Raw genomic sequence first — 18,168 nt, 5'->3', positions numbered from 1 at the left:
GCATTAACCTACAGGCCCAAACATAAATATTTAGCAGGTATGTTCTGCCTGGCAGGTTGATATTGTCGCTCACAGCATTCATAGCTGAGTAAAAATATTCATGATTTTTCTACCTTGTAGCACATGTAGCACATCCTGACACTATGAAAACTGGTTAACAGGGAGGGCGCTTCCAGCTCAGGTCCAGTTTGATTTCTCTATGTCCTGGAACTAAAGTCTGTGGTGGTTTCAACAGTATGGACCTCCCTACCAACAGCTCATAGAAAGGCGTGTGGCTATTTTCACATAGGTTATCATAGGCTTGATAACCTATGGCTGCTGCAAATGGTATTATCCATCCACGCAGGATACCTCCGTTCAAACACGATTTTATTTTATTTTTTGAAATTAGTGGGTAGAGCAGGTTTTCCTTATAGAGCTTTCAAATATCGAGGTTTGGTTGACTCTCCCCTTCTACCCAACTCCGTGTCCCCACTTCCAGCCCTACTCAAACATAGGAAACGTAGGGAACTGTTGCCAACGTTCCCGCAGTCACTTTCATACCACATTTGCTCTGTACCCTCCTGCCCTTAGAGCCCCTATCGCCCCTCTCACCGGCCCCTTTCTGGTTTCCTGAGAGTCCGTATTCTTTTGTTTGTTTTGTTTTACTATTGCTGACCCGAGAGTATGGCATGCTGATGAAGGCTTGCCTGCCCCACTGCATGTGCCTTCCCTACTGTGCATTCCTCCCCACCTGCTTATGTGCACTTGGTTGTCCCGGACCCCAGATTTCTGTGAATCCGCAATACCCATCATGCTCGTCTTTGCCACGCCTCGTGTCTCTTATTCCTCCCATTCTTCGTTTCTAATAGGTACAAGTTGATTGGCAGAATCAGGCCAGCTATGTAACACCTTGACTTCTTTATGAGCCAGGCAAACTTCCTTCTTTGTCTCTTCTTTCCAGAGGACGCTGAAGTGATGAGAAGGGGCTCTGGGGAAGGGGGATATCACCTCCAAGAGGTGTGAGTCCTTGGCCCTGACAGTTGTGATCCCACTTATTCCAGGCCTCACCCCCCCCCACCCCTCCATCAGGACTGATGGAGAGGCTGTGAGAACTGATGGTGTCTGGTCGGTGGGGGAGAAGTCACATCTAGTGACGCTGCCAGGCAGCTGTTCTGTGTAACCTCAGGGTGACTCAGCTGATTGGACTGATTTATCCTATGTTGGTGGCATGTGAGAGTGGCATCCCTCTTCACCATAACTTTTTCATCCTACCTTCTGTGAAAATGACCAAGTGAGGGCAAGCACGTGGGGCCTGGAAAGCAGATGCCACACTTAATTCATATGCAGTGCAGTCCAGTAAAAAATGCAAAGGGCTAGAGGGAGAATTAGTCTCCCTAGTTTGTAGGTGAGCAAGGACAAGCCTTCCTTGGTGAACCTGCTCTGCAGAAACCTGCTTGTTCCCTCTACTAAGCTCAAGAGGGATGGACGAAGTACTCCCCAGGCATGAGCTGGTGAGAGAAACCAGCTGCCCTTCCAGTTCACCTCCCATCCAGTGGGAGCAGGTGAGCATCCCATTTGGCTGGAATATCCAAGAAGCTAGCCTGTTCTGCAGGCTGTTCACGCTGCTCTGGTTTGTGAGCCAGTCCTAGTGCTGTCAGGAAGCTTGTCCGTGCTTGTGGAAGCACAGCACCCTGACTGGGGCCGTGCTTCTTACAAAGCAGGTTAAGCAACTGATGATGTTCTTCCAATAAGATAGCCATTTAGAGGTGGCACCCCCAAATATTCTGAGTAAATGATGCTCTCAGCCTAGTGACTGTGCAGTGATTGTGCCCAAGAGGAAAGGCAGATGGCAGGTGACCTACTGCAAGGTCTGCCTTGCTCAGGTTCAAGGTGACAAAGGAGCAGCCCTGCTGGCAGCATTGGAAGTGAAGGTATTTGGAGCATCAGGGGCCAAGAATTTGGTCCTCGTCCAAAAGGCTGGAATCTCGATTGGGATATTTCTAACAATAGCAGCATCTATCAGAGGATCAAACTAAGATGGTTTATTTTGTCTTCTTTTTGTGATATGAATTATGCCCCAGGTCTTGAGCCTGCTGAACACAGGCGGGGACTTGAGTTGCAGACAGCCTCACTTCTAGGCTGCAGTGATTAGAGGAGCCTTTGCTGACACAGCAGAGAGAAAGGCAGGTGTGTTCTCGCTGATGCCTTGGGCAGAGGCAGACAAGGGCCCTGAGCCCAGTGCAGAAGGACCAAGTTCACACCTGGGCTACCAACCTCTCACTGAGCAGCCACAGCAAATAGCTCGGGATTGGGGCTTGCTCTCCAAAGTGGAGAAGACTTGGACTATTAGGCTTTGTGGAGATTTCCGCAGGGACGTATGTGGAAGAGGCACCCTCAGCAGAGCGTGTGCTGGCCTCTAACCCCAGTCCTTTCTATAAGGACTTTACAGTGGGCCTCTTAATATAGTCATATAGTCACTGAGTCACCTGCTTCTGGTTGAGAATCCATAATTCAAAAATACAAAGTCCATAAATTTAAATACAAAATACTCTAAGACCTGAAACTCTTGGTATGGCAATATGATGCTATAAGTAGAAAATTTAGTTGTCACTAAATTTGTTTCATACATAAAATTCTGAAAATATTATATAATATTACCTCCATCCCTTGCATTCAAGGTGTATATAAGACATAAATAAATTTTGTGTTTAGCATTGAGTCTTCATTTATTTCATTTCTTCCAGTATCCTCTTCTAATATCTCATTTCAAAATCTGGGAAAAAAAAATCACAAACTTGAAGAACCTCTGGTCCCAAGAATTTCAGTTGAGGAAACTCATTCTGAATAATAACTTACATAGTTGTTCCAGTTTCCCTTAACTTTAAAAATGTTTATTTTTAATTATGTGTATTTTTATGAGTATATTGAGAGGTATGCATGTAAAGTTAGGGGAGCTTGGAGGTCAGAAGAGGGCACTGGATCCCTTGGGTCTGGAGTGTTTAGGCAGTTAGAAGTTGCATGTCATGGGTGCTGGAGCCTCTTTTAGGTTCTCTACAAGAGAAGCAAGTGCTCTTAACCAACTGAGCCATCTCTTCAGCCCCTGCAGTTAATTTTCAGCTTTAAATCAGGACATATGACAGGCCAGGACACATAAATGAGATTGACTTTAGCAAGTGGCCATGTTCCCTGGGACATACCTGGCTACTCTGCACCCTCACTTCCAGGATCTTCTTCCTTTGGCTCAGTTTGTTCTCAGACTATTTGACATCTCCTTAAGAGTGCCCTAGGTCCCCTTAAACATTTTCTATTTTAGAATCTTCTTTCTATCCTTACTTCCCAAATCTAAAACATTGGTGCTACTAACCTTAGTTAAGCCATTGAAGATATGACTATAATATAGGGCTGACCCTATTTCTTTCTGTACTTATCCTGTCTCAAACCTGCTCTTCAGACACTGGGCAATAGCTTACAAGCCTCGTGTCCACACAAAAATGGCATATTCTGAAAGGCTGGCCCTTAGACTAATATCCTTAAGTAGGACTTGTTTTGCTTTGTTTTCTGTTTTCAGATAGGGTCTCAGTGAATAGCCCCAACTGGTATAGGATTCTATATGTAGACCAGACTGACTTTGAACTCACAGAAGTCTGCCTGTTCCTGCTTCTCGGGTGCTGTGATTAAAGGCATATGCTACCATGCCCAACTCCCAGCTATTTTAAAGTTAACAGTATCCATGAAAAGTCCAAAGTAAATTGAAAGGGCTCTGCCACTGAATTACCCTTGGGTTGAGGATAGATTTTAATAGCCACTGAAGGTTAGGCTTGATAAAGGTTCAACTCTGTAACACCAGTGTGCCAGAGGTTACCCAAGGGCCCTGAATTCTCCCCTTCCTTCCTAGCTCAGTGTCCAGCCTGTGTGTGAGTCTCTTTCCCAACCTCACCTTATCTGTCTCTCATTTCCTAACCCTTACACATGCCAATGACTCCTGGCAATGCTGGCTGCCTAGATCCTGACCCTGGGCAGGGAAGCAGAGAGAGAAAAGCTGCTTATGTGAGGACAGAGCCTGAGGTCTGGGATAGCCTGCCTTGGGTGTTGTGAGAGGCTGGGATAACCATGCAAGGTGGGATAGGCTGGTCACCTCTACTTTGTCACCCACAGGTAAGCTTTGGGGGGAAGGACGCTTACTGACAGCAAATGACTTTCTAGTGGCCTGTCATTGATGGAAAATGCTGGGCTTCAAGGGCTAGATCTCAAGCATTTCTCAGGAAGGTGACAAACAAGACTGAAGACAGACTTGAAGGCAGGGCCTGCTCCAGGACTGTCTGCAAAGGCCTTGACTTGGGTTCTCAGAGTATTATGTATCTGTATTTAATATATATAGTAACAGGTTTTTTTTTTCATCTTAACTGCTTTTAAATTGCATGCTTCATTGATGTGAAATACATTTACTTTGTGCAGAAATTGCCACTCTCTGACTCCAGGGCCTCTTCATCTCTCTTGACTAGCCATCTGTACCCTTCTACTTCTGACTTCCTGTGTCTCTGTCCCAGCCCCGGTCAGCCCATATGTTCTGTCTTAAGTGTATTGGGTCCTCTAGGGACCTTGTGTAAGTCAAATCACACAGAAAGTGTCCTTCCAAGACCACTAACTACACTGAGCCCAATGTCCTTGGGGTCCCCTGTGTTGTAACCTGTGTCCGGTTCTCCATCTTTTCTCAAGATGAATGGTAATTAGATCTCATGTGTAGATCAAACTTTATCCATGATTCCAGGGATGAGCACTTAAGCTATTGAGACGGTACCCTGGTACTCTAAACACATAAGCAGATAGTGCTTGGTGCCACACTGTTTTGTTTTTTGGTTTTTTTTTAATTGTTTTTTTTTGGAGGTGTAGCAAGATGAGTCTAGAGAGGCTAAGGTCATGTAGAAATTGCTTGCACAGCTCGGAGCCACCGTTGGACCTTGGCTGGCTGAACGGTTGTCCTGTCAGGGGGGCACACGTGCTGTGCAGTTAGACCTTCTCAGAAAGTGGCCCCTTCACAGTTGGCTGCTTTCTGCGGTGGCTGACCTTTTGCAGGTCACATCCTAAGGGTATTTAAGATTTGCCCATGTCCTAACCCATTAGGAGTGATAACCCTCTGAGAAGACAGCAATACCGTTTGCATTTTCTCCTCCGATGGAAGGTGCAAAGCATTCTTCTGCTTAGTGTGAACATTCTTCAGTACACGCGAACTCCCCTTGCCTCCCCAAACTTGTCCCCCCACTCAAGGACTGCGCAGGGTAGCAGGATTGCTGCACCCCAACCTTACAGGTAGCATTTCCATGAGTTATAATTTGCATTGTGCTCATAGACAGCATTAGATCCTGAAAGGCAAGCAGAATATACATGCAAGCATCTCTCATGTTCTATAGTCCAACTGCCTGCCCTTGGAAATGTGGATGGGGCAACAGTTCCAAGTAAGTTTGGGAAATGCGAGATACAGAGCTGAATCCCCTTTCCGGATTTATGGTGACGTTTTAGAAGTGATGAGAAGGTCTTCCAAAGGAGGCATCAACTTAACTTTCTTTAAGTGAATATTTCTGAAAATTATTTCAGAAATAATTATTCTCAGCCACTGATCCCTCTCCTCCCACCCCCACGGTTTGTTTGTTTGTTTGTTTTTGTTTTTGTATTTTGTTGCTGGGGTATGAATCCAGGGTCTTGCATCTGAGCTCCATGCCCCGCCTGATTCCCTTACTTAGGTGACCACCTGCTGTTGCCCTCTGAGGACTGATGTCTCCAACAAACACATCATCTTTTAACATAGCAGCAACTGTAAACACAGTGACTATAAAGGGCCCCTACATGGATCATTCACTTCAAAAACTATTATAGTTGTTGTTGATGATGGTGGTGGTGGTGGTGGTGGTGGTGGTGGTGGTGGTGGTGGTGGTGGTGTGTGTGTGTGTGTGTGTGTGTGTGTGTGTGTATGATGTATGTGAGTGGGTTTGCATGTTCACTCTGTCTTGCTTATGATTTTATTTGGGGAATGCTCCATGGGCTACACTTTGGCAGGGCTGCACTCTGTTGACCAATTCATAGGGGATGGAGAACCTTACTCTGGAAAGGTTGGGAAGCAAAGAACTCCAGTGTCCTGGTTTAAGTCCAACCATGCCACAAACCCCCACTCACTGAACACAGTGTTTCAGCTCTCTCTGGAGTACTGCTAGAATCTCAGCTCCAGTGCCAATAGGAGATTCCTGCTGGAGCACCCCATCCCAGGCCTGAGGATTACAGACTTCAAAACCTGAGGCAGGTAGGAGGGGCTGAAGTCTCCCAAGAGTCCAGGTTGCAAGATTATGGTGAAGAGCCATGTGTGGGCAGCTCTGCAACAACCTTGGTTTATGAAGGACTCTCTGAGAAGATGTGAGTTTTCTTCTGCATACTTAATTTCCCCAACCTATGCCCATCCATCAAAGAGCTGATCACCCGTGGCTGGTAGCCTTCTTCTGGAAGTCTTCCTGCCTTCAGCTTGCCAGTACTTTCAACTTTGATTTAATAAGGCACCTTGGACAACCATTTCTTAGTAAGCTTGTCCCCAGAATGCCAGAGGCACCCACACAGCCAGGGGCCTGTTCTCACTAGTGTCTGCATGGAGTGCAGCCATGCCTCGGCTGCTCTGGACCCAAGGGCTGTATCTGAAGGGTTTAGCCCCAGGTGAATGAAGCCTGGCCAGCCCAGGAGGAGCCAGACTGCTTGGTCACCTTTTGTTGTCACACTGCCAATTCATCATAGTGTTTGTTGGAGATTAAGGAGTTCAAGGTGTATGGGGATGGGGATGACTGATCACCCATTAGAGTCTAACACGTCAGTTTTTGAGAGCCATCTTGCCATCCTTTGCTCAAGGTCAGAGAGATGGTGTATTTCGGGGCTGACTGCAGGAAGTGTTAAAGAGGGCCGAGCTGCAGTTCCTAAGATGCTGCTAGGAAGGTCAAAGTGAAGGACATCATACTCTGAGATCTAGGAGGGCTTGAAAAATGTGGAGCCTACCATGTAACGCTGTGCACCGTTGCTTACACATGGCCTTTTCTATTCTCCCCTCTCCTGTCTGGTGCTGGCTGTGTGGACATGCTGTAGAATAGTAAAGCACTGCCTAATCGGACCAGCAAGATGTGACTTAGTGACTAAATCAAAACCTTTTTGGCAGTCGCTCTCTTGCTTGCAGACTCAAGTGTTACTCACCCACAGTCAGCAAATCCCGAGGACTGCTCAACAGGCTGACAAAGCAATGGGAAGCGTCAGCATGTGCCAGTTACTGCCCTGGCACACCCCCGCCATCACTCTTGACCCTCACAACAACCATGCATTGTAGGGTATGTGCCTCCCACATCACAGATGTTGAAACAGAGCTTGCACAAGGGTCAGGTCCTTGCCCAGGGTCACACAGCTGTCACAGGGCAGAACTACAATGGAGATGCCTGTTCACCAGACTCAAAGGTCTGTGCCGTCACTGTGAGTCCCTGCTATACGCCTGGTGGTTGCCTTCAAGCACTGATCTCCACCCCCCATGGATGGCAGTGCCCATGAGAGAGGTCCGTGGCAGTGAGTGAGTGACAGCCTTGTCAAAGTAGGTTGGGCAGAATGTCCAAGAAGAGCGCTTAGTTTGTGAACTAGATCTGTTCTTTTAAAGGGGATTTTCTATTTTTAAAAATAAATTTCCATGCACCTATTTCTCGATCAGTTTTAAAAATAAAACAACAATATCTTTCCCTGAGGGGGAAACCAATCATAGTAAACCATTGAGTCCAACATTTCAAAACTACATTCTGGCATAAATTTGCATATTATCATATATTATTTAAATAAGTATGTTTGAAGAAATCATGAAGAAGCAAAGGATCAGAGGGATAAACGTGATGGCTCAGCAAATACAGCACATGTGAGGGGCCCTCCAGGGCAAGGCCCTCCTTCCTCCTTTGTTCTGAGCCCTTAGCTCATTTAGTAAACTTAGAGAAATAAGACAAAATGGCGCCTCACTCTAAGACAGGAGGCTGTGGTGAGGCTGGAGTCAGAGGCCTGTGTGGGCCACATGCAGAGAACCCAGCTTAAAAAAGAAGGAAAAGACATTTCTGCATTAGTTACGTTTCCACTCGCTTGACAAAATACTGACATGAAGCCACTCACAGGAGAGGTCTCTTGTGCCTTATGTTTGAAATTGTATTCTATCACGGCAGGAGCATGAGGTGACTTGTCACATGGTATCCACAACTGGGAAGCAGAGAGAGATGCACGCTGGTGCTAAGCTCACTCTCTCTCTCTTTCTCTCTCTTTTTTTCTCCAGTCTTGTACCCCCAGTCCATGAGACGACGTCACCCACATTCTGGGTGAATCTTCCCTTCTCAGCTAAAACTTTTGGGAAACAGCCACAAAGATACCCAAACTTAAGTTTTGATGGTGACACTATAAAGATCAAATAGTAAACATTTTTATTTATGGACATGGGAAGGGTGTGCTGTCATCTTCACAGTGGCTCAAATTGCTATCGTGGTGTATCTGCTGGGATGGTAAACATATAGATGAAGTGTAGTCCTGAGCTAGCAAGCCTGTTTACAAAAACAGGGGCAGAAGTGTATTGGGCCATAGGCTCTAGGTGTTTTCCAGCTCCTGAGTCAGTGAAAGGACTTGTAAGTAGGCGCTTACAGTATACTGTGGTTATCTGGTATTTATCATGAATGTAAATGTTCTAGGAGCACAAGGAAGGGGCCCTGCTCTTGCCTGGGAGGGAGACTTTTGACTGAGCCAATTGCCCTGATAGGAATGTGGAGCTGTATCCATCTATGCGTTTGCATTTTACACCTCTTTCTCTTTGTCTTCTGTTTCCAAAAGTGTCATCAACTCGCTGAAAGAAAAAGTGTAAACCGTGGGGAACGTCTACCATACTTTGACTGACCGTGGTTGGTGAGCATAGGTTTTGGTTGAAGGGCCCTTTTTATGGCACTGGGAAGGAACCCCAGGGTCTAGCACACTGCAAAGCCTTCTGCCACTGAGCCATGCCTCTAGCCCCTAGTGGGGAGAGGCGTCTTAGACTTTGAAGTAGGTGCTGAACCAGGCATGTCAGGGGTCGAAAGTGTGGGGTAGTGCCCAGGACAGCAGGTCTATGAAGGGTCCTCAGGCTTTGGGAAGCTGGTGAGGTATAGGACATGACTCAGTAGTAACAGCATCTGGGGTTTAGGCTTGTGAACAGGAGGCATGGTAAGTAGACCGACCATAGAGAGAACTTCACAGAGCCATGTTATTCCAGGTCTTCTCCCTCTAAATCCTTTCCAGGCTGAGTGTTTTCTGATCTCAGTCAGAAGTTTCCCACGCTTGGCTCTTTTCCCGAATGAGTGGGTGTGCTTATGTATTGATGTGACAGACCAGTTTTGTTCATGCCCTGTGTTGCACTAGGAGAGGCCCTCTAAGCTATACAGGACAGTAGCTTGAGTTTCTCAAGTGAGTAGTGTTTGTTACTTAGGATAAATTAGTGTGCACGTCTTGATTTGTCTTGAGGCTTACAGCTGGATTCTTCCCTCCCCTTGTTCTCTGGTCTCTTTATATAACTGGCTCTTAGTTCCCTTCCTTTCTAGCGGTGATGGTCGTTGATGAAATACGCATCGAAGATCAGGGCAAGATTCCTCAAAGTTTGGTTAATAGAAGGTATTGCTTATTAACAATTTCTGCTGCCTTGTGGATATCTGTTGAATTCCCCCCAAACGACACAGGGATTTCTATCAAGAGAGTAGGACTGTTCCACAGTGTAGAAATATACTATAGTATATTCCACAGTATAGACCTCCACTGAGAGCTACCACGTAGTATTTCTGTGGAAAAGTTAAAGTGAGTCCCCGGATTGTTTTTCCAGAAATAACCTGGTATCAGCTAAAGTGAGAGTGCAGCCAGGTGATTGTTTCTCTGTTTTTCTTGTGCGCCTTGCTGGGAAGCTGTTCTCCGCCTCTAGCGCTGTGAGATACGATCCAGTTCGGTGACAGTTAAGGAAGCCCCAGCTTTGGCAAATGAAGCGTCACAGTTTGCTTTTCTTCTGCACCAGAGAGCTGTGTGAAAGCAGAGACGCGATCCCCAGGAACACCATTCAGATGAAGCATTGTCTGGGGTTTGGATGAATTGAAAAATCACACTGTTAGTCATAAAAACAGCACTATGGAATGTTTAAAAGAGCCCTAACTAGCTTTAATGCTGTGGCTTTGGTGTGGGTGCCCCGCAAAATTAAATAAATAAATAAACAGACAAACAAATAAATAAATAAAGCTATAGTGCGTGTTTTCTAAGAGGGGCACATCCTCCCTTTAGCCCAGACAAACTTGCGGCCCATTTTTTTCTATTGTTTTCCCCAGCAAGCTGTAGTTATTCATTTGTTTGTTTGTTTGTTTGTTTGAGCAGTAAATTAAATGGGAAAAATAAAGATGAAAGGCAATTGCAGTAGCAATGAACAAAAACCAGAGACAAAGCTTAAAGAAAATAAAGAATTCCCCAGAGTACCTGGCAAGGATGTTGATGATGTCATTTAAGGAAGCTCCCTAGCATGCCAACTCTAATTGGCACTTGTGTTGGCTACTGTTGACAGCAGGCCTCCTGAAACTGGAGGATGAGCTTAGAAGCAAAACTGAAGAGAGAGTTTGAGGTTTTTCAGTTTAGGCAGTATATTCTGAATTTTGATGAAGTCTTTTGAGAAAAAAAAAAAAGACTCTATATACTGCTAGAATAGAAATACTAAAAATGGCGACCTTGGCTGCCTACATGTGGAGAAGCTAATTGTAGCTCACACACTCCTTCAGTCTGGCTTATGGAGACTATTTCTTTTGTCCTTATGTGCCTAATTTTCATGTGTGTATGTGTGCATGCTTCTATTGTGTGCACATATGTGTATGTGTGGATGTTCTTACCATTCCTGTTGTTTCTAGTTTAAAAGCAACATAGCACAGCCCATCCATAACGTATAACACACTGAATCCTGGGAGGCTCTGAAATGCTATTTTCGAGGGGGAAAGTGATGACCCCATATTTCTCTACATTCCTGCAACCCAGTAGGGGATTTTGTTTCACTTAAACCATTGGAAGTTGAAGCCATTTTGTCTTCTTTGTGGTATTGCCCTGGAATATTTCCTTGTATCTCAACTGACTGTGCTCAGGCGCGGAACAGGTAGCTGGCACAGTGGCTGGCAAAACCCTGTGGTCTGATAATGACAACAAGCTCACATGGGGATCCCCACCCTGAGAGATGAAACTTTGGGAGAACTTACATTCATCGGATAAACAAAACATACTTAAGTAAATTTCATGGGCTGTTATCAGGTTATGAAGTTTATTGCAATCAGCTTCTTTTACAAGAAAAACAATAAATTTATTTTATGTGTATGAGTGTTTTGGCTGCATTATGTCTGTGTACCAAGTGTGTGCCTGGTACTTGTAGAGGTCAGAAGAGGTGTCTGAGCTCCTGGAACTAAAGTTACAGATGGCTGTGAGTTGCCATGTGGATGCTGGGAGTCGAACCTGGGTCCTCTAAAACAGCAGCCAGTACTCTTAACAGCTGAGCCATCTCTCCAGCTCCCAAACCCCATTTTGGGTTGACCAAGGTCTCACTTGTAGCCCTGCCTAGCCTGAGACTCACTGAGATTCATTTGTTTGTGTCACCCATGGGCAGGGATTGAAGGAACACGCCACCATGCATGCCTGCTGCAAAGCTTCTTTTAAAATGCTTGCTTGCTTTGAAACAACAGGCTGATGTGTTAGCCCAGGCTAGCCTTGAACTCTTGGGTTCATGATAACCCTCACTCTCAACCTGTGGGTAGCCGAGACTTCAGGCATGTCCCACAGAACCCACCTCTATTATCTCTATCTTTTAAAAAATTCCTGTTGACAACCAAACATTTTCAAAACAAGTTTCTTCTAAATATAATATGTGACCATTTACTAATTGACTGGGATAGGGTCTCATGTATCCTAGGCTAGTCTTAAACTCCATGTTTTGCCTGTGTATAATGCTGAACTTCTGATTCACCTGAGATGATAGACATGTCCCACCACATCAGGTTTCCTGCCATGTTGGGATAGATCGTAGAGCTTTGTGTGTGCCTGTCGGGCACTCTGCCAATTGAACTTTATCCTCAGACTCTAGTTTTAGATTGCATTAAAGTATAGATCCCTGTAAAGGTGAAAGGAGATATATTCATTTGGATTTTTTTGTTTGTTTTGTTTTTAATGATTTTTGTCTTACCCTTATCATTTTTCCTTCCCGTTTTATAGTTTACAGTTACTCATGATAAGTTTAGGGAACACAAGAATAGTATAAACTAGAAAATAAAACTCAGTTTCCAATGTACTCTCACATTTTCTTTAGTTTTATATCTGCATGCATTGTGTGTGTACGTTGTGTACACACACAACGGCCAACACAATGGCCCCTGCTGAGCCATCTCCCCAGCCCTGTTCTGGTGGATGCTTTGGGATGCCCCCTGCTCCTGCTGAGCCATCTCCCTGGCCCTGTCTGGCCTAGATGCTTTGGGATGCCCCTGCTCCTGCTGAGCCATCTCCCCGGCCCTGTCTGGCCTAGATGCTTTGGGATGCCCCTTTTCCCTGAGCACAGCTGCTGTTGTCCTTGCTTCTTTTCATTCTGACACCGTAATACTCAAGGAAAGTTTTTGTTAGTCATTAGTTTTTGAAAGCATGAGTTCCTTTTCTCAGGAACTCATGTCTTGCCCTTGTAAATGACAACAGGCGATGTCATTACACAGGGACTCTCTGAGCATCTCTGCTAATTTCCTTGTGAAAAAGTTACACCAAGTGGGGTTTGCTGGGCCAAAGGGTAGAAACTGCTTAAAGGGATGGGCTGTATGTTGTCAGATTTCATCCAGGAAAAAAATGGCGCCTGCTGCCACACCTTGTGCAGTTCTGTGCCTCTTTGTCCCCCTTTCTTCCTTAGAAAGGTAAATACATATAGTTAGTTTAGATTTTCATTAGCAGAGTCAATTATTTCCTGAGTATTTTTATTTCCCAATCCATTTTTACTCCATGTTTTGTCAATTGTCTGGGTGTGCACACACATTTCTATTTAGTATTTTAGTCTATATTGCTGAGAAAATAAAACCAGGGGGAAATAATTTAGTTAAATGTGAGGCCTTTGGATGTAGTTTTATGAATATGGATAGCGATAATTTTGTTTATGATATTTGGTGCATGGAAATTTTAACTACTTAAAGTTAATAATGAAATAGTAACTATTAAGTTCAAAACATATATTCGTCTTTTAAAAAGGTGTATTTTTATTTTCTATGTATGAATATTTGCTTTCATGTATGGATGTGTGTGTACTACATACGTGTCTGGTGCCTATGGAGGTCAGAAGAGGCAATATCTTCTGGAAGCGAAGTTAGAGACCATTGTGAGCTGCCGTGTGGGTGCTGAGAACTGAACTCTGGTCCTCTGCAAGAGCAGCCAGTGCTTGTACCCACTGAGTCATCTCTCGAGCCCCATCCCGTCATTTCTCTAGGAAATTTCTCCTAACACGGTCAGATAGTAGCCAATCTTCTCCCAACTTTTCAATGATTCTTCTTATAAATTCTGTTAGAGAGTTCCTTATTACTGAAATTTGTTTTCTCTATGTCCCAATTTTCCATCTTCTTCAGAAACATAATTAGTTTTCTTGGTGACTATTCTCCACTCTTCACAAGTCGAGAAATTTGATTATTGCCTTAAAATGATACAACTTCTATTTCTTGTAGTCTGTCCTTTAAATCTATGAGTAAATCCAGCCTACTAAATTTTTAAATTTCCTAAGTCAGTTTTTGAACAGAACACATAAAAACTAGCTATGTCGTGTGAGCTGTGTAAAATCATTCATCGTGCCCTTATGTCTGGGGCCAGAGTCCTCTGTGGCATTGCAGGATGCTTCTGAAGTGAGTACTGTGGCGGAGTGGGATGGTGGAATGGGCTGTGGCCGGAAGCTTTTATGATCCTGTTAAACCTGCTGATGGAGTGTTAACTTGCTTCATTAGAGGGCTGTTCCCATTGTTCTCTAGGGGATGGTTTCCAGGAGATGGAGTCTGGAGGGTGGGGGTTCTGCCGACATCTGCCTTGGGAACTTTATTTCAAGGAAACTCAGTCAAGGAAGGGGCTCAATCAAGTCTCAGGCATGCTGTGGGCATTGCAGGAGATAGGGATTAAATGCAAGGCAACAGTCTTTCGTAAGTTTCTGGAGTATCGGCCAGAGCTCCCGAAGGATTTTCAGCGTAACACCTTATCCCCAGCCTGCCCACTGTTTCATCTGGAAGCCTAGAAACTAGGAAGTCATTGTCCCGGCCACTGGCTCTAGGATCCCACTCTTGTAAAGCTGTCATCAGAGTTTCAGGCCCCGAGACCACCCGGTCCCTACTGGATCTGACCAGCATCGCAGGACTTGTCCCTCCACTCCCCAACCATTTGTTCTCTTTCAACTCGTCAGCCCTGAGATCAGAATGAGCATGAAGAGTTCTTTGTTGTGTGAACCTGATTAGCAGACGCTAAATCATATTTGAAACCGCTGAAAGGGTCCAGAAGTAGTGTTTTTAGCCCTATAGCTTGTACTACAGGAACGTAAACCAGAAGGAGGTTCCTGCCATGTTGGTTGTCCAGTGAGCATCTCCCTCACCCCTAGAAATTAGGACGGCATAGCCACAGTGGAACGCAGGCGACATGTTCAGGATATACTTGAAAGGTTTCCACCATTCCACTAGTATTGGAGGTTGATTGATGGAGGAAGGAGACAGGGAGGAGGGGCGGTAACCACGCTCATTAAGTCCTGGTCTTAGGCTTTTTACAACCCTGCTCTAGTTAGACGTTTTTATTTTTAAATCTCAAAAAACTTAGTTTAACTTCCTGAGTAACCAATCACTATAATCTTATCTATAGGAATGAGAACAAATTTGAGAGCCAGGTGATCCCAGAGCTTCCTCATACCTCTGAAATTCCTTGGTAGATTTTTCAAAAAGATAAGAGTGTGTGAGGCAGCACCTCATGTGCCCAGTACATTTTTGGTAGAAGTTAACTGAGGGAGCCAACTCCATAGATTCCCTCCTCTCCCGCCCTCACCCCACTCCCACCCTACCTGCCACCTTCCTACCTACCCTCTAAGCCCAATGGAATGTGCCTCAAGGGTGGGCCCCATCATGACCAGGGTGTTGGTGTAGGTGGATTCCCCGGCATGAGTAACCCTTATTTTGCTAAGCCTGCTGGGTGCTCTTAGGCACTGTGCTTGCTGACTCAGACACGTATCCAGCTGAGGAAGCTGTAGGGCACAGGTGGCAGTCTTGCCCTGGATCCCCTGGCCCACCACCCCAGGGTGGGTGAGTCCCTGGGTGAGTCCCCACAGAGGCCGGGCTCACTGATGCCAACGAGGCTTCCTTTCCTTATTGCCAGTGTGAGTGGTTCAGTCTTCCTCCTTGTCCTACTAATTTTCCACTCTGGCATTATTAATTGATAGGGGTCATGTTGAGGTGACTACTGAACAACTTATTAGGTGGCAACTAAATTGGGTCATGGCTGCCCCAGGCCGGGTGTAGTAATTGCTCAGGTGACTGAGCTGGAGACAGTGCCAACTATTTTCTCCACTTCCCTGGATGTTTTTATTCAAGTCTCCTGTCTCCTGGCCATTTAGTATAAGTATAAATGTACTCTTTTGCAACATTTAACCTTGAGTAAACTCATCGATGGGAGGTCTGTGGAGATGGGAAAGTAGTTAAAAGTAGACTGAATGGAAGAGATGGCAGCTGGTGTCTCTCTCCCAGGCAGCAACCCCGGTCAGGCCAGCTTAGTGCTTGCCAAGAATATGCCAGACCGAAGTCTGTGCAGGTGTGGTGGAGCTGGGCGATGAATGGGTACAGGTGCTGCCTCTCCCAGAATGTTGAAATGGAGCTGGGAAAACAGAATACACACACCTTGGTTATGACAAAGCTGTAACTCGTGTTTTAAGGCCAAGTCTGCCCTCCTGGCATTAGAAAGGTGTTTACTAGCAATTTTTTCTTCTAGAAACATCAGTGCATGTTGGCTTCCCAGGCTGGCTTTCAAGAGCCCACCTTAGCTGTCTGGAGCGAGTAGATGAAGTGTACTGATGTGTGTTTGTGTGGAGTATTAGCCTCTTCCTTCCTGGTGACCACTGAAGCCTGGGGTGATGAAGCTCACAGGCTGTCTCCACTGTGGCCTGGAAAGGCCGGGGAGGATCTTATGGCCGTCCTCAGAAGCAGGACGGTTGGTCCATGTGGTTCAGGCTCACGGGAACAGCTCGTCAGCCTCCACTGCTGGGCTTTCCCTCAGAGCACTGGGGATAGGGCCCCCTAATCTGCACTTCCTGCTTGTTCCCAGGTGATGGAGTCCCTGTGGTTCTGTAGCACCTGACCACCTACGTGGCATTTCACGCAGCCAATGGCCCTCCTCCCTAGACATGTGAATACACCTAGAAAACAAGCCCCAAACCATCCTTCTTGGCCTTTGTGTGGCTTGTGCTTGATCTTTTGGCTCTGATTCAGACCATCTGGGGCCAACTCAGTAGAGGAAGGAGTGTGTTACTCTCTCAAAGCCTCTGGATCCTGTCATGGAGCATGGGCAATCAAGTATCCCAAGGAGTCCTGGGCAGATGTCAAAGCAGTGACAGGTGCCCCCTTCCTTTTCCATCTAGGTCAGGTTCTTTCCTTCCTTAGCAATTGCTGACACAGACAGTCCTTTCCAAATTCCACTAAAGCCAAGACGTATAGCTGTCATCCTTGGTCTCCATTGGATGCTCCAGAGTGTGGAAACAGTCAGACCTGAGGGTACCAGAATCCATGGCATTACATTCTGCGTCTCCCTATAGGCAGATCAAAGAAAGAGACAGCTAAAAAGGCAGTTCAGGTTGTGGCCCGTGCCTTCCACCCCTATCCTCACCGTTCCTGAATGCCTCCAGCCTCTTGTCCTGTCATTCCTGAATTTTCCCATGATGGGTCATTTCTCCAGCTGAGATCAATACCCCCTCCCACCTTTGTATCTCCCTTGACCTGGGGTCAAAAGCTCCGAGGTGTAACAGTAGCCAGAAGGGCTTCTCTGCCACTAAGGGTGGATGGCAACACAGAACAGCAAGGATGGGTGATGCAGTCCTGATTGCACTAGTCGCTCCCTGTTCCCTTGTCCCTCTGACCTAGATGGGCTCTGTGTGTGAGCCTCAGTCCTTTTCCATTTTGATAAATAGGAAAATCGTCATTAAAGATCTCTCTCTCTCTCTCTCTCTCTCTCTCTCTCCTCTCTTGTATGTGCATGAATGTTTGTGTGTGAGTAGGCATACATACATACATGCTATAACACACATGAAGATCAGAGGACAGCCTCGGGTGCCAGTCCTCACCTATCTTCTTTGAGACAGGGTCTCTCTGTCGTTTGTCACTGTGTATACCAGGCTCTCTGGTCCACAAGCTTGCAGGGATTCCCCTGTCTCCACCTCCTATCTTGCTGCAGGAGCTCTGGGATTGCATTACCATACCAGCTTTATGTGGGTTCTGGAAATTCAAACCCCGATCCTCACACTTGTATGAGGATAACACATAAACAAGTGCTTTATGAACTGAATGATCTCCCCAGCCCCGAGGATCATTTTCATTTTTTTTTCCGATTAAATAACAAAACTTAACTGCACAAAATTGACTAAGTCTGAGACTCCAGTGGTGCAGGTAGTCCTACAACACAATTCACAAGAGCATTTATAGGAAAAAAGTGAGAATATATTAAGTTCATAGCTCAGCCTTCACTGTTCACTGTTTTTTGTTTTGGGACTGTAGTTCAGCCGGTCTAACAGAGTGGGAAAGCAGATGTTGCCTTTCATTTCCCTTTGTTATAGCATCCCATAAGGAAATGTGGCCAGACCTTCCCATCACTTGGATTGCAGCAGCTCCGTGGAGTGTGAAGGACTCTGGTCACCAGGCTGTCAGTTTCTCTGGCCATTCTCCTCTCCCTCGGTTTCCTGTGGTTTGGGGAACAGAAGACACACATGTCCACAGATTTCATGTGTCACTCCTTGCAGATGTAGATAATCTGTTTAGACTAAAGCACCACGTTTCATTTTGTGGGCAAATTAGAATCCCCATTGGATTTTCAGCAGTCTAATGAAGATATTCTTAGTGTCACATGTGATATGGCCCCAATAGCAATGCCAAGACC

General features: G+C 45.7%; 1 protein-coding gene across 1 annotated transcript in view; it reads left to right on the top strand.

Moving 5' to 3' along the window:
• Positions 1-18,168, top strand: part of Slc22a23 (solute carrier family 22 member 23) — a 161,978-nt gene that overhangs the window by 19,537 nt on the left and 124,273 nt on the right. The window lies entirely within an intron of this gene.

This window comes from Myodes glareolus, chromosome 14 (assembly GCF_982192425.1).
Source record: "Myodes glareolus chromosome 14, mMyoGla1.1, whole genome shotgun sequence".
NCBI lineage: Eukaryota > Metazoa > Chordata > Mammalia > Rodentia > Cricetidae > Myodes > Myodes glareolus.
The sequence above is the reverse complement of the archived record's forward strand: the minus strand, read 5'-3'. Positions and strand labels throughout refer to the sequence as shown.